Source organism: Ahaetulla prasina, chromosome 7, assembly GCF_028640845.1.
Source record: "Ahaetulla prasina isolate Xishuangbanna chromosome 7, ASM2864084v1, whole genome shotgun sequence".
Taxonomy (NCBI): domain Eukaryota; kingdom Metazoa; phylum Chordata; class Lepidosauria; order Squamata; family Colubridae; genus Ahaetulla; species Ahaetulla prasina.
In genome coordinates, this window is record NC_080545.1 from 824,871 (window position 1) to 838,675 (window position 13,805).

The window sequence follows — 13,805 nt, forward strand, 5'->3', positions numbered from 1 at the left end:
CTCCCTCTCTCTCTCTCTCTCACACACACTCACACACACAAACACACACATCTATCTATCTATCTATCTATCTATCTATCTATCTATCTATCTATCTATCTATCTATCTATCTATCTATCTATTGTTCTATCTAACAATCTATCAGTCTATCTATCGATCTATTGTAATCTAATCTAATCTATCATATAATTTATATAGCTGTCCATCTTGCATGGAATAAGGTGGTTGTTGCAACAGCTGCAATTCAGACAAATGGGTATTTTTCAGGTTCCCTTTCCAAACTGGCTGCTGCTTTCTGTTCCCTTCTCTGTTTGTACGTTGGCTGAAGTTTCATATTTATTTTCAGCCTTTCACCCGCCTACTCCAAATGGCTGAATTCCAAGAAAGGCCCACCCACCAGAGGAAGGGGATTGGCAATCGCTTGGCTGGCACAGCAGGAGGCAAATTGTCCAGTGTGAAGTCACAAGGGATTTGGTGATCCTGCTGTTGCTTTTTGTGCTGTTTTCCACTATAACACAGACTGTTTTTGAGGTCCCTCCAATTTCAACAAGGTGTCTTGAGAAATAAATGGGAATATGCTTGTTCGGTTAATGGAGGCCTTGCAGAGGTCTTTGGATTTTAACCCACAAAGAGATAGCACCCCACTAATAGAGATGCCGTAAATATAAAGTCAAGGACAGACTAGCAAAATGCACTCACACATCTCTATATGTAGCTAAGTTACTAATAGTATGCAGAGCACAGAAAAACAATTAAAAAGCAAAAGAATTGAAGAGAGGCAATGAAGCAAAAGACAGGAAATCAAAATCTAGTTTAGGTCATTACACATAAGGCCATGAATATCAACATTAATGCCCATCATGGCTTTGGTCAACCGAGGCATCCATCTAAAGCTTTTGAGTAAGAGAAAGAATGAATAGACAGAGTTTCTGGCCTCACTTGTTCCTGCGCTGCATGTAGCAATCCAGGATAGTAGTGAGATCAGCATGGATCGGGTTTAACACATTGTGGACAGTATATCACAAATGCTACTGAATCCCAGTTTTACCCTAAGGATGCTGTCTCTCTTCCGGGTAAACTTAGAGTCTAATTTAGTGGCTACCTTGCAAACCCTCATGCTTTTCCCCAGAGGTAGAAGCAGGAATAGACACATTTGATTGGCAAAGTCAATCACTTTATCAGACCAGAAGAACAAAAAGGGATTTTACAACACTTTGAAGGCCTCTAAGGAATTGTCTTGGTGAGTTTAAATATGAACATCCCCATCACTGTTACGTAAAGAGCCCTGATGGCCCAGTGGTCGGAATGCAGCATTGCAGGCTGACTCTGCATTCCCACTGCCAGCAGTTCGATCCTGAGCAGCTCAAGGTTGACTCAGCCTTCCATCCTTCTGAAGTGGGTAAAATGAGGACCCGGATCATTGGGAGCAAGAGGCTGACTCTGTAAACCGCTTAGAGAAGGCTGTAATCCACTGTGATATAAGTGCTATAGAGCTACTGCTAATGTGCCAATATATTTAATCTGAAGCTCCATTGAATTCATTGAAGTGAAGTATGGAATTCACTCTGACCTAAAGATACATAAGAAATGATTTCCTCAATATCACGAACTCAATGAAAGATGTCAAATCTCTGCACTTGATAATTCAGTGCCTAATTTTTGTGAGACTGCTGACTTAACAATAGTTTTCCCAATGTTTTGAGAGGAAACAGTTATTTTACATGCTTTACATGATTTTTTAAAAAGAAATGAATGGTTGCATTACATTTTGCTCACACGGGAAAACAAGCAACACGGCATGAGTTAGGATACCCTTCAGCCAATGGTGATCTCACTCTAATGGATCCCACCAGATTGTTGCGATGCTCAATTGCAGCTCTGAAGTCCACAAAGGGCTATAATTTAATAAAGAAAGAATTAATTTACTAGTGATACAAAGAATGTTGAAGATTGATACTCAATTGAAAGCAGAATTTCTTTTCTTTTCTTTTGCTGGGGCTAATGGATAGAAATTAGAAATTAGGAGGAGTTAGGGAGGATATTTTTGCATATGGTAACGGCTGAGAGATTATTAATGGAAAGACTCTGAAATAGCCATTCTCAGAGGAATGGCTGGTGAAGAGGACAGAATTAGAATTAGTAGAGATAGCAAAATTAACTTGCTTGCTGAAAGAAAGATAAATGACCACGTTGATTACTGACTAGAAATCCCTTATGAACCTTTTCCTGAAAAAAAACAGTGAACTTATTATTTATGGATTTGATTATTAGAAAGAATGGACTATAGAAAAAAGGAAATTATGTTGTAAAATATAAAGGTACTTGTAACTGCTACTAAATTAAGAAGCTTCTCTTCTCTTCTCTTCTCTTCTCTTCTCCCCTCCCCTCCCCTCCCCTCTCCACTCCCCTCCCCTCTCCTCTCCCCTCCTCCCCACCCCTCCCCTGTCTTTTTTCACTTATTGCTTTAGTTCCCTAGAAAATTGCTTTACAGGCAAGTCCATGTAGGTGGCATGATAACTTTTTTTTATGTTGTGATCTAACCTTAATAATAGATAAGTACTGGAAAAATGGGATACAAATTAGTATATAAATAAACAATTCTCCAGCTGTTTGCTTTAAGCCCCATCCCATCAACCCGAGAATCAAATAAAGGGCCTGCCTTATATTCTGATAACCAAGGGAAGAGGTAGCTCCAGTTATCACTAATAAAATCCCAATCTTTGTTTGATCTCAAAGAATTTGTAATGGATCCTTCTTGATAGGAAGTCTGACAGCTGGTGATTTCAAAAGAGGTATATTTTTGTTGTTTTTGTTTTGTTATCTTTCAAATGGATTCCCGCTCATCTGTCAGCCCCTGGAGGGGAAATAATCAACAGTGATCAAGTGAAAAGTCTCTTTTCCCTTCCATTTATCTCCTGTCCCTGGAAGGAATCAATCCATTAAGCTTGGGCCCTTCTGTATTGCATTAAAGACTCCTTTTAAATGAGTGCAACACACCTGTTTAGCCAAGCTGCGCTGAAAGAAAGAGCAGAATGGGAAAGAGAGCTAGGCTTGTAAATCTTATCACAGCCTTCCCTGCTACTGTTCTTATGAACGTTTGCTACCTAGCAATAACTGGGTTTGGTTTATTTAGTCTACCGTAACAAGGGGAATATTTCAGATTTATATCGAAGACAGCTTCCCCCCCCTCCCTCTCCCCAAAGTCTGCTCCGAAGTGGCCTAACCCGTGTTGTTGATTTAGATTAAGCCTATGCATTTGTCAGCTCTGAGTGACTCTCTGAGTATTTGCCAAACATGTAGCTTTTCATAGTATGCACTCAAATGTAACCTCCTTTTGTGGGACTGCTGAGCTTTACAAATCACATGCCACGCAGATCATTTTAGAGTTTGCATGGATTTGGTTACAGGTGCTGGTTGTGACCTCTAAAGTCATTGAATGAATCCTTGAAAACTGTGACACTTGTTGCCTCCCGTGGTCATTCAGATGGCCTTGCCCGTGATGGGTCTCAAGGGATCTTTTACCAGACCTTGGGGACAAGCGTGATGGGTTTGGTGTTGTTTTGTGTTATCAAGCCTTCTTCTTTTGTGGCTTTTATTAGTTGTATCGGACTGTGTCCTTTTCCTGGAGATTTTGTCGCTGTGATTGCTTTTCTTATAAGCCACCTAGGTTGATTGAGCTGGGCAGCTCTACAAATTTAAACAAATGCGTGAATATATTTACATGTTTGATTCTGTTGGGATGGGCCTGGCTGATGAGTCTGGATGTAATTTAGGAATGGTGTTTAAAATTGGACTTGCTGTGAAAAAGAAATCTGATACTTTAATTTGTTTAACACTTCAGGATAAAAAGTTGCTTGGCATTTTAATTTAACTCTTGCTGCTTTTTGCAAATGGTTTTCTATAGCAAGGACGACTGGCAATTACAGCCCACGGGCAATCTTCTTTGAAGTCTATTGTAGAAATATTTCTGGAAAAAACTACATTTAAGAGGGACTGTGTTCAACTGAGTCAGTGCTAGTAATGTAGTGATAAAAGATGGTTGCAAAATAGAAAATTGGTAGAGTTCGTAAGCTTGGCCTTATTAGTTGAGCAGAATTGAGCCTGCTTAGTACTCAATACTGTTGGACTTGAAATATAAAATATATTCCATAAGAAGTTGAAAGGAGGAAAAAAATACATCTATCTCTAAGATAACTTTGTGGATGTGTCTGTTGTGGTCCGCCAGCAGCCTGTGGAGCTGGCAACAGAGTCGGACAGCGATGAGGCTGAGGTGAGGTCAGGGCCATCGGGGAGTGAGGTGCGGACTCCAGAGCCTTCAAAGACTGATAGTAGTGAGGCAGAGGAACAGGAGGAGCCTGTTCCTAATGCACGCGTGAGAAGAGCTGCCAGAACGCAAGAGCAGCTCAAGCAAAAAGGACAACTCGGGAGAAAGGCCAAGAGATGATTGGCCCCTCCCATAAGGCTTAAAACAGACCAGCAACAGCGTTTGGGCTTTGCCGGAAAACAACGTTGGTAGCTTCGTCTTTTGCTTCATCTACGTCCTGCATTTATTTTTGTGACTTCTAAACGTTTGCCAAGAAAGGCCTTTGGCAGTTTGCCTAAATGGACCAAGGTTTGTGATAGGACTGAGGAATTTGTGTTGGGAGGAATTTGCTTTAATTTGAGTTGAACGACGCTAGGAATAAAGTAATTCTCAGCTGTTCGAATAAAGTTTGTTGTTTTCATGGACTGAGTTTCCTACGACCTACTTGGGCCTGGATCACAACAGTGTCCACAAGGTCACCAGGAGATGAATTCAACTTGGAGGAGATTTTATTTTTATCACTTGCCAGAAGGAAAACATGGCTTCCTTGGAATTATATTTTGTTTTTATTGCTCACATTTTTGATAAGATTAGGCATGTTGGAACAGCCTGCTGTTCTGGAGCTCCCTCATACTGGGTCTAAATTAGCTATGTTCCTTAAAATAGCTGCTCCTCTACAAGATGTCACAGGCAGAGAGAGAAGGGGCACTTTTTTCGCCATAATGGATGAAATTCGTATTTAGTGGTCAGCATCCGGAACTTTGGACCAGGCCTTCTCCCTCGGCCCTCAAGATTGTTGTTATGGGGAGAATAGAAGGATTTGTATGTGTTTGTTGCCTTGAGCTATTTACAAAAATAATAAAGGGATATAAATATTATAAATAAATAAATAAAAAGACTATATTTATCAAATTACAAAGCACTCTAATATGGTGAATTGAACATGTGTAAATGTATATATTTATGACTGATATACCCCTAGAATAGAACCTGACGTTTAGAAGTTCCAAATAAGGGACAGAATTTTGAATTTCAGAATATGGGAATTTTTCTCATCCCCAAGTCATATTGCTAAGATTTAGGCCATGGACAAATGTGAATATACGGTGTTTTTTCTGTATATTATTTCTTCAGTGGTTTTTTTTTTCTGGTGAGACTGGTTTATCAGGGCAACCTGGTCTACCCAATTATGGGATGGAGCATAACTGCTCCCGCTTTCGCCTTTCAGCCCCAATCCAGGAGCCTTCGCAGGCAGTCACTTTCACGACAAACTATTTTTTGTGTTGAATTCACAAATATATAATACAAATTCAACATTATTTCTTCAGTACCCTAAAATATATGGCAGGTACATCAAGCTGTTTTGATGACTGGTGAGACAGTGGACGAAGCTTCCTCATAATCCTATCCTGCTAATTAACCAAGGGCAAATGATGTTGAGGTTGAGTCTTTCAAACAGGGTTCTGATGTAAGTGTTACTGGCATTTTGTCACACGGCCATGGCAAGTCTGAGCGGAACCACGGATGGACGGACGGACGGGCGCTATTCCTGGAGAGGCAGATCATGGCAGCTGCCAACCACTCAGCCCAGGTCACCCTGACACCGATTAACAGCTGAACGAACTATGAGAGGCAGCTTCGTGAAGCCCCATTGAGATGCCAGGAGAATAGAGATGTAGGCATCTGTCAAGCTAATGAGATGTCAGCCGAATGGGAACCAGGGTGTCATCCATCAGTTATTGCAATTCCGGCCTAATCAGAATCTGTGCTAATATTAGTGTGAGCTGAAGTAGGTGGATGAAATGCTGCAGCAAACACTCAAAGGAAATCAAAGTCACAGTCATGCCCGCTCTCCCTGATTCTACATTTCAAACAGTGACCTGAGCTTCTGTTTCATGCCCTTATCCGATAGCGTAAATTAAGATGAGTTATCCAGATAATATTTCTGCCCAGGATCCTGGATGGGAAAATGACAGATTTGGGATGGCACAATCCAGCCCCATTAAAGGTGGGAAATTACAGCTCAGAAGCAACCTGTTTCCATCGCTTGCAACCCTCCAGGGTCAAAGTGAGTCTAATAGCTAGCTGTGTTGGAATGACCTTGGGAGGCAGGGCAGAGAGATTCAACTAAGGGATGGACAGGTGAAGGGCAGCTGAGCCCCCAGGAGGAAGAGGGATGGGCCAAGAAGCTCAGAGGAGACCCTCCCTTCCCTAGTTTTTGGGGGCTGTAAAGGTGGTGGGGCAGGCAGAGGTGTAATTTCAGACTTGCAAGATTCTGGCTTTATAAAAAGCACAATGAACAGAATAATAGAACAACGGACTTCGAAGGGACCTTGGAGGTCTTCTACTGTAACCCCCTGTTCAGGCATCCTCTACCATTCTGGGCAAATGGCTGGACAAATTAGTTCAGTCTGGTCATGTTTCCTATCTAGTCTACCTTGTAGGGCTCAAATTTTTAAATTCCACATTCTACCTTTGGCCACTAAATCATAAACTAAATAAAGCAGAATGTTTGGAGATGCCTCTCTGGGTGAGACCATCACAGCCTCCTGTAGGCCTAGCTGAGGATCAGATGTTGCTCCGTTCCCACCACAGACTCTGCATTCAAAAACTGCGGCCCAAAACTGCCTCATTTAATGGATTCTTTCCAGCAGTTTTATTTCCTATGAGATCCAGTTTAAAAGCAGTTCCTTCTCCCCAGAGGAGAGGAATTTGGTTCAGCTGGATGGGATGCTTAAAAAACAGTGTGTGGATACTTTGAAAAGAATAAAAAAGTGCCTTGCACCATTGTGCACTTTAATCATCAATGTCAGAGCAATGTCTTAACCCTTGTGGTTGATGACAGTGATTGTCACCCGAAGGGTCCCCGGAGAAATGTTTCCATCTGAAGCTCTGTTCTTAGTCAAACCCTCTGGGCATCTTCCCTAAAACCTTCCACCTCCTGACCAGCAGATGCCTGCTAACGCTTCTCCTTCCAGGATGCTGAAGATGGGAGTATGATGCCCTTTGCATGACCAGTTGCCATATTACGGGGGTTGGAAAGGAACCTTAAACCCATTTTATTCAACAGGACTTTGTTTCCAGGAGGCTCCTTCTGAACTGTACGGAAGATATTCAAGTGAAAATAGCGTAGCCTTCAGTCTGTATAATTGGCCATGCGTGCACCCTCGCTCGTGTCTAGAAAGTGTAATTTGTAACTTGCATATCACAGTGATTTCAAAACAAACAAAAGCCAATCTCTGAATAGGTATTTCTTATCAAAACGTGGACAGAAGGATCAAAGCAATCCTAGGCAATCTCTATATGATTCCATTCCTAAAATTTTATTCTGTTGTTAATTTATTTTCAGTTGTTTGAATCCTATGCGTTTTACGCTTTTAACTTGTGCAATGGGTAGGAATTGCCACTTTTCATTTTTCTAACCCTTAAATGGCTCCGTTTGGCTTTTGCATCACTTTGTGAAATTTCATTTTTTTTAAAAAAAGAACCAATGCTTCTTTCTATGTTTTACTGAATGCATTTTATCTGACTTCTGATCATCTGTCATCGAACTATCGGTTTTTCTACTTAGTTCCTCTTGCATAGCAAATATTTGTGCACAGTTTGCCTTTATACGCTACATGACTGTGTTGGCAGCAATTGTGCCTGTGGCTGGGGGCAGATGGGAGATGCCAATGTGATCCAAGCCCCCCCCATCATTTTGATGCATAAATACACAATTCTTTTCATTTTAAGAACTGGATCTGTAGTCCTATGGCTGTCTTCTTCCTCTTGACCAATACCCGGAATCCATTGGCAGATTGATGAAACAGCTCCGTACGAGGTGTGGGCCATCATGTCCTCACCCAAAGGGTTGGCTATGAAGATCTGGAGCTCTTCTGCCAGATCTACTAACCTAGCAGAGTCTGACACTGAACAGGAAAAGCATCTTGGTTGCTGAAATTTAATCCGAGCCTTTTTGTAATTCCAGGGGAGTCAATTACCTTCCAACTGGCTTTTTACCTCAGAAGTGCTGCTTAGGTCAAACGGAGGGTCTCCTCTGGATGAGGAAGGATGGGAGGGAATATCTCTGACCTTCCTCCTCTTTCGTTTGATTGTCATGCTTGCATCCTGGCTCTTCCCTTTCCATGGCTGGCCAGGAAGTTTCAGACGAAGCAAGAGGACTTCTCCTTTCCAAGAGAAACAAAGGCAGCCCTGCTGAAGGAGAGGAGTTGCACCCTTTAGACCTTGAACGGCCTTCAAAACATGGAGCCTCCTCCCCATCCCCAGAGTTATCTGCTCATCGTGGCTTAGCAGGGCTAGCCCCACTGAACAAAGCAGGAGCTGTGTTCACAAGGCACACTCAGCCAGGTCAGGACAGCAGCCATAGTTAGCCTTCATGTTTGTTAGTTTTGTCAGGGAAAATATTACACACGGACTCCGCTATTTCATGGCCTAGTGTATTATGTGAATCCAGAAAACAAGTTAATTTAGCAGCCAAACTAAATGTGTTGTCTGAATATGATTGACTTCTGAAGAAGAATTCACATTTTGTTGGAAATTTTCTCAAAGCAAGGCAAAAAGTATGAAAGTAAAAAAAAGGTAAACTATGTTATGGGGCCATGATTAAACACAGAGAGCTCAAGGGAAAAAAATATACAGACAAAGAGAGATTGCCAGCATTTTAAATGAAGCCAAGTAAGAGATGAGGTTGGAGACGGATGAAAAAGAGAAGATATTCCACTGTTATCTGGGTTGGAAGACAAAAATGCAACGCTAATGACTGTATGACTCAGTCAATCAACACTGGATCTCAATCACCAAATTATATAAAAACATATATTTTTACAGAACCCCTGTGTTTAGACTTGCATTTGCTATTCGTTGCAAGCCTACAAAATTCAGCTACCATACACTGTATATAATAGTTTCATTGTTGAGAGAAGTTTACGTGTCTTGACATAAGAGATATTACTCTAATGACATGTTATACTTCATATTTTATTTTTATTTTGTACCTTTTCACTTATTTTTAAGAACTTACATATTTTTTTTTAATTATGTAGGTATTTTTGTGTTTGTTCCTTTTAAATGTTTTCTGTTGTTATTTTAAAAGCAAATTTATTTTAAAAAATTATTTTTAAAATGGGCATATTGAAGGATATTTTTGAGCAATGGAGCCAGAAGTTAATTTTGCCTGCCTCTAAAAATAGACTAAAAGATGTGATAGAAGAGGCAGAAGTTCTGGCAAGATCGAGACTGAACTGAAGGTGGTGCCACAATTCAGAAGCGATCATGACATCTGGGAGCATAATCAGGAGGGCAGGTATGATGAAGAGTCTGATAACCAAGCCTTGGAAGGAACAATTAAAGAATCTGGATAGGTTTGGTTTAAAGAAAAGATGATCCAATGGAGAAGAAGAATGGACTTCTTTTCTAGTGATCCAGGGGGCAGAACCAGAACTTTTGAGCTAAAATAACAAGGAAGGAGGTTCAGGCTTGACATGAGGATAAATTCAATTCTATGAGGGATATGGCAGATAAAGGAGAATATTGGTAGCTCAGGGTTGAACTGTGGTGTCCTTGGTAATCTCTGAGTTTGTTTTCTTGCAGATGTTTCATTACCAAACTAGGGAACGTCATCATTGCTAGAAAGGAGTGGGGTTTGCTCTCTGTTTATATTCTGGTGGCTTGCCCCATCAGCCTTAGAGCTTCTTTGGTTAGGCTGTTGACAGTTAGCTTGTTTGGGCAGTAAATAGCAGAGCCTTTCAGGTGTCCATCAAACCAGGAGTTTGTGGGAGGGTTAACCTCAAAGACAGCTTCACCCCACTTGAACAGGCTACAGGATACAGTCCATGTTTTCAGTCCAACTAACCATTCCCAGTAGCCATTGGCTTTCTAATTTGAAAAATTTCTATTAGGCTGGCAGATGGAACAAAGAAAGGTTGGAGGGCTATGGATAATATAACAATTAAACTAATAATAATAGCAATTCCACAAATAAATAGAGACTTGAAATATATCAGATACAACACAAAGTGATGCTGCTTCTGAATTATCCCCATTTCCCCCCCTCTTATACTTTATTTTGCCATAAATATTCTCTTGTAGTACTCAAAGGGCTTGTTCTATGTAGTGAAATGTTGTGAATGCATCTGGAACCAATGAGGCTCCCCCTCCCATGAAGGGTTCACGTTCTTTGTAGTTGAGGCATTGTTTGGTCCTGACTGGGTGTTTGTTTTTACATACTTTGCATGTTTTTGCACAAGGATCCCATCCAAAACAAACACCGAAGCAAGTAAACTGGAGGAAAAGGTTGGAAGGTTCCTGCTGAACAGCAGCAAGGAAGCACCATGTTAGAGTTGATGTTTTGCCTTTGGGCATATTGTCAGAAGAAGAAAAATGAAATGTATTGGAAGGGCACCAAGAAAACCCAGAAGTTTAAGCTGAGCTGGAGAATTGGGAGAGCTGATTTTACTGCTCTTCTATTCCCCTTCAATCCTTGTGATAGCTGAATACCACATATTGTTGCATGTAAAGTGAGTTGGTGTACTGTAGGCTTTACGTGCAGAAGACCCCAGGTTCCATATGCAGCATATGGCAAGAAACAAGCCCTTTTCTGAATTCCCCATAATGGTTTATAGGCCAAAGAAATCAGCTGCTTTTGGCCAATGGACTTTCTCTCTCTGGAGCAGAATCAGGTGTTCATTTGACTCCCTATTACTTTCAGAAGCCAAATAACAAAGGGGAACAACCAGTTGAACTCATGGCAGAACTTCCATTCAACTCTCTCGGGCCCAGCAGTTGGAAGGGAAAACGCATTGGGAGGGCACCAAAGCAAGGCGTAACCCCCCATTGTGCCCAATCCCTCCTGCTATTTCCCTTCCAGATGCCACATATTTGTTACAGTTGAACCTAGGCAAAACTGAGTATGCCAATGACAATCAATCTCAACCTCAATAAAGTCTGCCAGTTTTTGTAGCTAATCAACAACAAATTGTCATGGACTCAAAACTTACCTGATAGATAAGTTGTTTTACTGTAGAAAGGAAAGAAGTCCTACATTTGCCCATTTGCCTGCAGTGTGTCAGCCTCAGGGTTTCAATCCCAGGTCTTTCTGTTAATGGACCTTTGGCCATTCTTGTCCTGGTCCTGAGTCTCTGAGCATTTTGGTCCCTCTTTAGATCATGATGATTTCGGTTCGGCCTAAGAATTGTTCCTCCCTGCATTCCCATGCCAGGACTTAACAATCTAGTACAAGGATCCTGCAAATGGAAATCTGAGAAGATCCACTTGATCAGGAGTGCTATAAAAACAGGTGTACACCATGGTGCAGAATCCCAAAATATGGTTAAAAACGGTACACCCAATGAGGTGATGAAAGTTCCGCCTGCTTTGTATGCGAGTTGTGTTGTGTTGCATATAAGAAATAGGTAGAGCTTTAGTTGCACAATTGTAACCACATTCTTGACTTTTTTAACCATAACTTGTGGAACATTCCTGGATACACTGATAACATTGCCAACAGGAGGACAATTGTGTAAGCAAGTGAAAAACACCTTATTAAGGATGCAGTATTCTTTGGGGAGTGGATCTGGGGGTCCACTCCCCAATCCACTCCCAAGTATATTTTTTACTGAATCCAGTCAGACTTACTTTTGAATATGGCCTGTGATTACACCCAGACAAGATAATCTGATGATGCGTGGGGTCCGTTTGAAAGGAACCAGACTGGAAAACCTAATTGTAAGAAGACTGAAAAATATTATAAAGATATTGCCCTGTGCTACAAATTATCTTTCCTATTCACATAATATTTTGTTCTTTCTCCTTATGCCTTTTGCTTTCATATAAGGATTTGTAAAAGATGTTGTAGCTTTTGAAGGATGTTGATGTCTGCTTTTAATACAGATTCGAGATATAGATACAGTAAAAAAAAAAGTAAGGAAAAGAAGAGAATAGGGAACTTTCTGAATTAATTGCAGCCCTTAAGAGAGACAGGATATCTGCCCTGCATTTCTTCAATCAAATAAATGGAATACATTAAATCTGTGTGATGATATTGTTATTAAGATTGACTCCTGGCTACTACATGGATTTGTCAACAATAAATATGAAACTGGCTTGCCATTGCCTTATTCCAGAAAGAGTATCCTCCCACCCCCACCCCCCCTGATTCTAGTCTACAACTCAGTGTGTCCCGGAAGGCTTCCTTGTAAGATCCTGATCCTACTAATCTTTTTGGAATAAGTCAAGGAGAGCCAAGTACTGCCACCTACTGAAAGGTAGAATGCCTGGGGCCCTTGCGAATGTGAACATCTGTACTGAGGACCAAACTTATCAATGAAGACATTGGCATGACTTTAGCTAAGTTTTAGGATGCCTTTTAGAAGAACTGGAAGGCAAGCTTGGGAGGGACCAGTGGTGAGGCCAGCCTACAGCTTGAGTCCACATCCTCCTTACATACGGTAAAAGCTCTACTGATTCAAGAGCTTCTTGGATTCATGTATGCTCATTTTATTGTTAACAATTAGTGAATATTTAACATTAAATTCTAACCCATCATTGGAATTTAAATGAGGCTGTAGCTGAGTCAGTGCATACAGGGGTGCATAATCATTACAAGGTACATGAATTTCTTGAAAACAGGTAAGTAAAGAATTCTTGCTTGAGGGACAATCTAGAAATATTCAGAAATATGCAAACATGTATTACCTAACAATAGATTGTGACAAATTCAACATGTCTCCTGCTCTTGACCAATTCAATCTTTCAGCATTTTTAGACAAATGACCTTATATGAGCCTTTCAGATTAACGCAGAGCACAGAGTTTTTAGGCTGCTAGCAGACTTTACAATTTGTTGAAAGTTGTGATGCTGCTTTCAGCAGATTGGAAATAGCTCGTTTTTACTATTATAAAATGAATAATGGCAGCCTCAAGATGTGCTCAAGTCTTGGTGATCACAAGCCCATCACCATGACCCTTCCTTGGCAGCAGTTTACAAATTGTTCGCCATTTCCTTCTCTTTTGTCCATGAGTTGAATTTAAGTTGCATTGAAATTCCAACTCAAGAGTTGAATTTGACTTGAGTTCACCAAGAGTTGAATTTTTGTTGTTATTGTTGGAATGTTGTGTTTTTTTTACTTTTTTGACAATTTGGAAATGGCTTGCTATTATGTGCTTCCAGTTGGAATTTTTTAAACTTCCCTTGATCAACCCTACACCTGGTTGTTCTACATACCCATTCAAGTATTAACTAAATTTCTGAGCTGAAATCAGGCCAGGGACCCTTGAATGCTTAAGTATGAAGCCATAATTGAATTGAGAGCAAATACTACAGTAAGTATCTCTTTCCCTAACAAGGTGCTTAAACTTTAAGTAATCCAGAAAAGGTGTTTTTCACGTGGCTCCCCACGATTCAGAGCTGGAGCATCCCTGGCTTAAGGTTACCATATCAGGCTGTAAAAATCTGGATGACTACTACTAGAGTTAAAAAAAAGGGAGACTAAGATGGGGAATG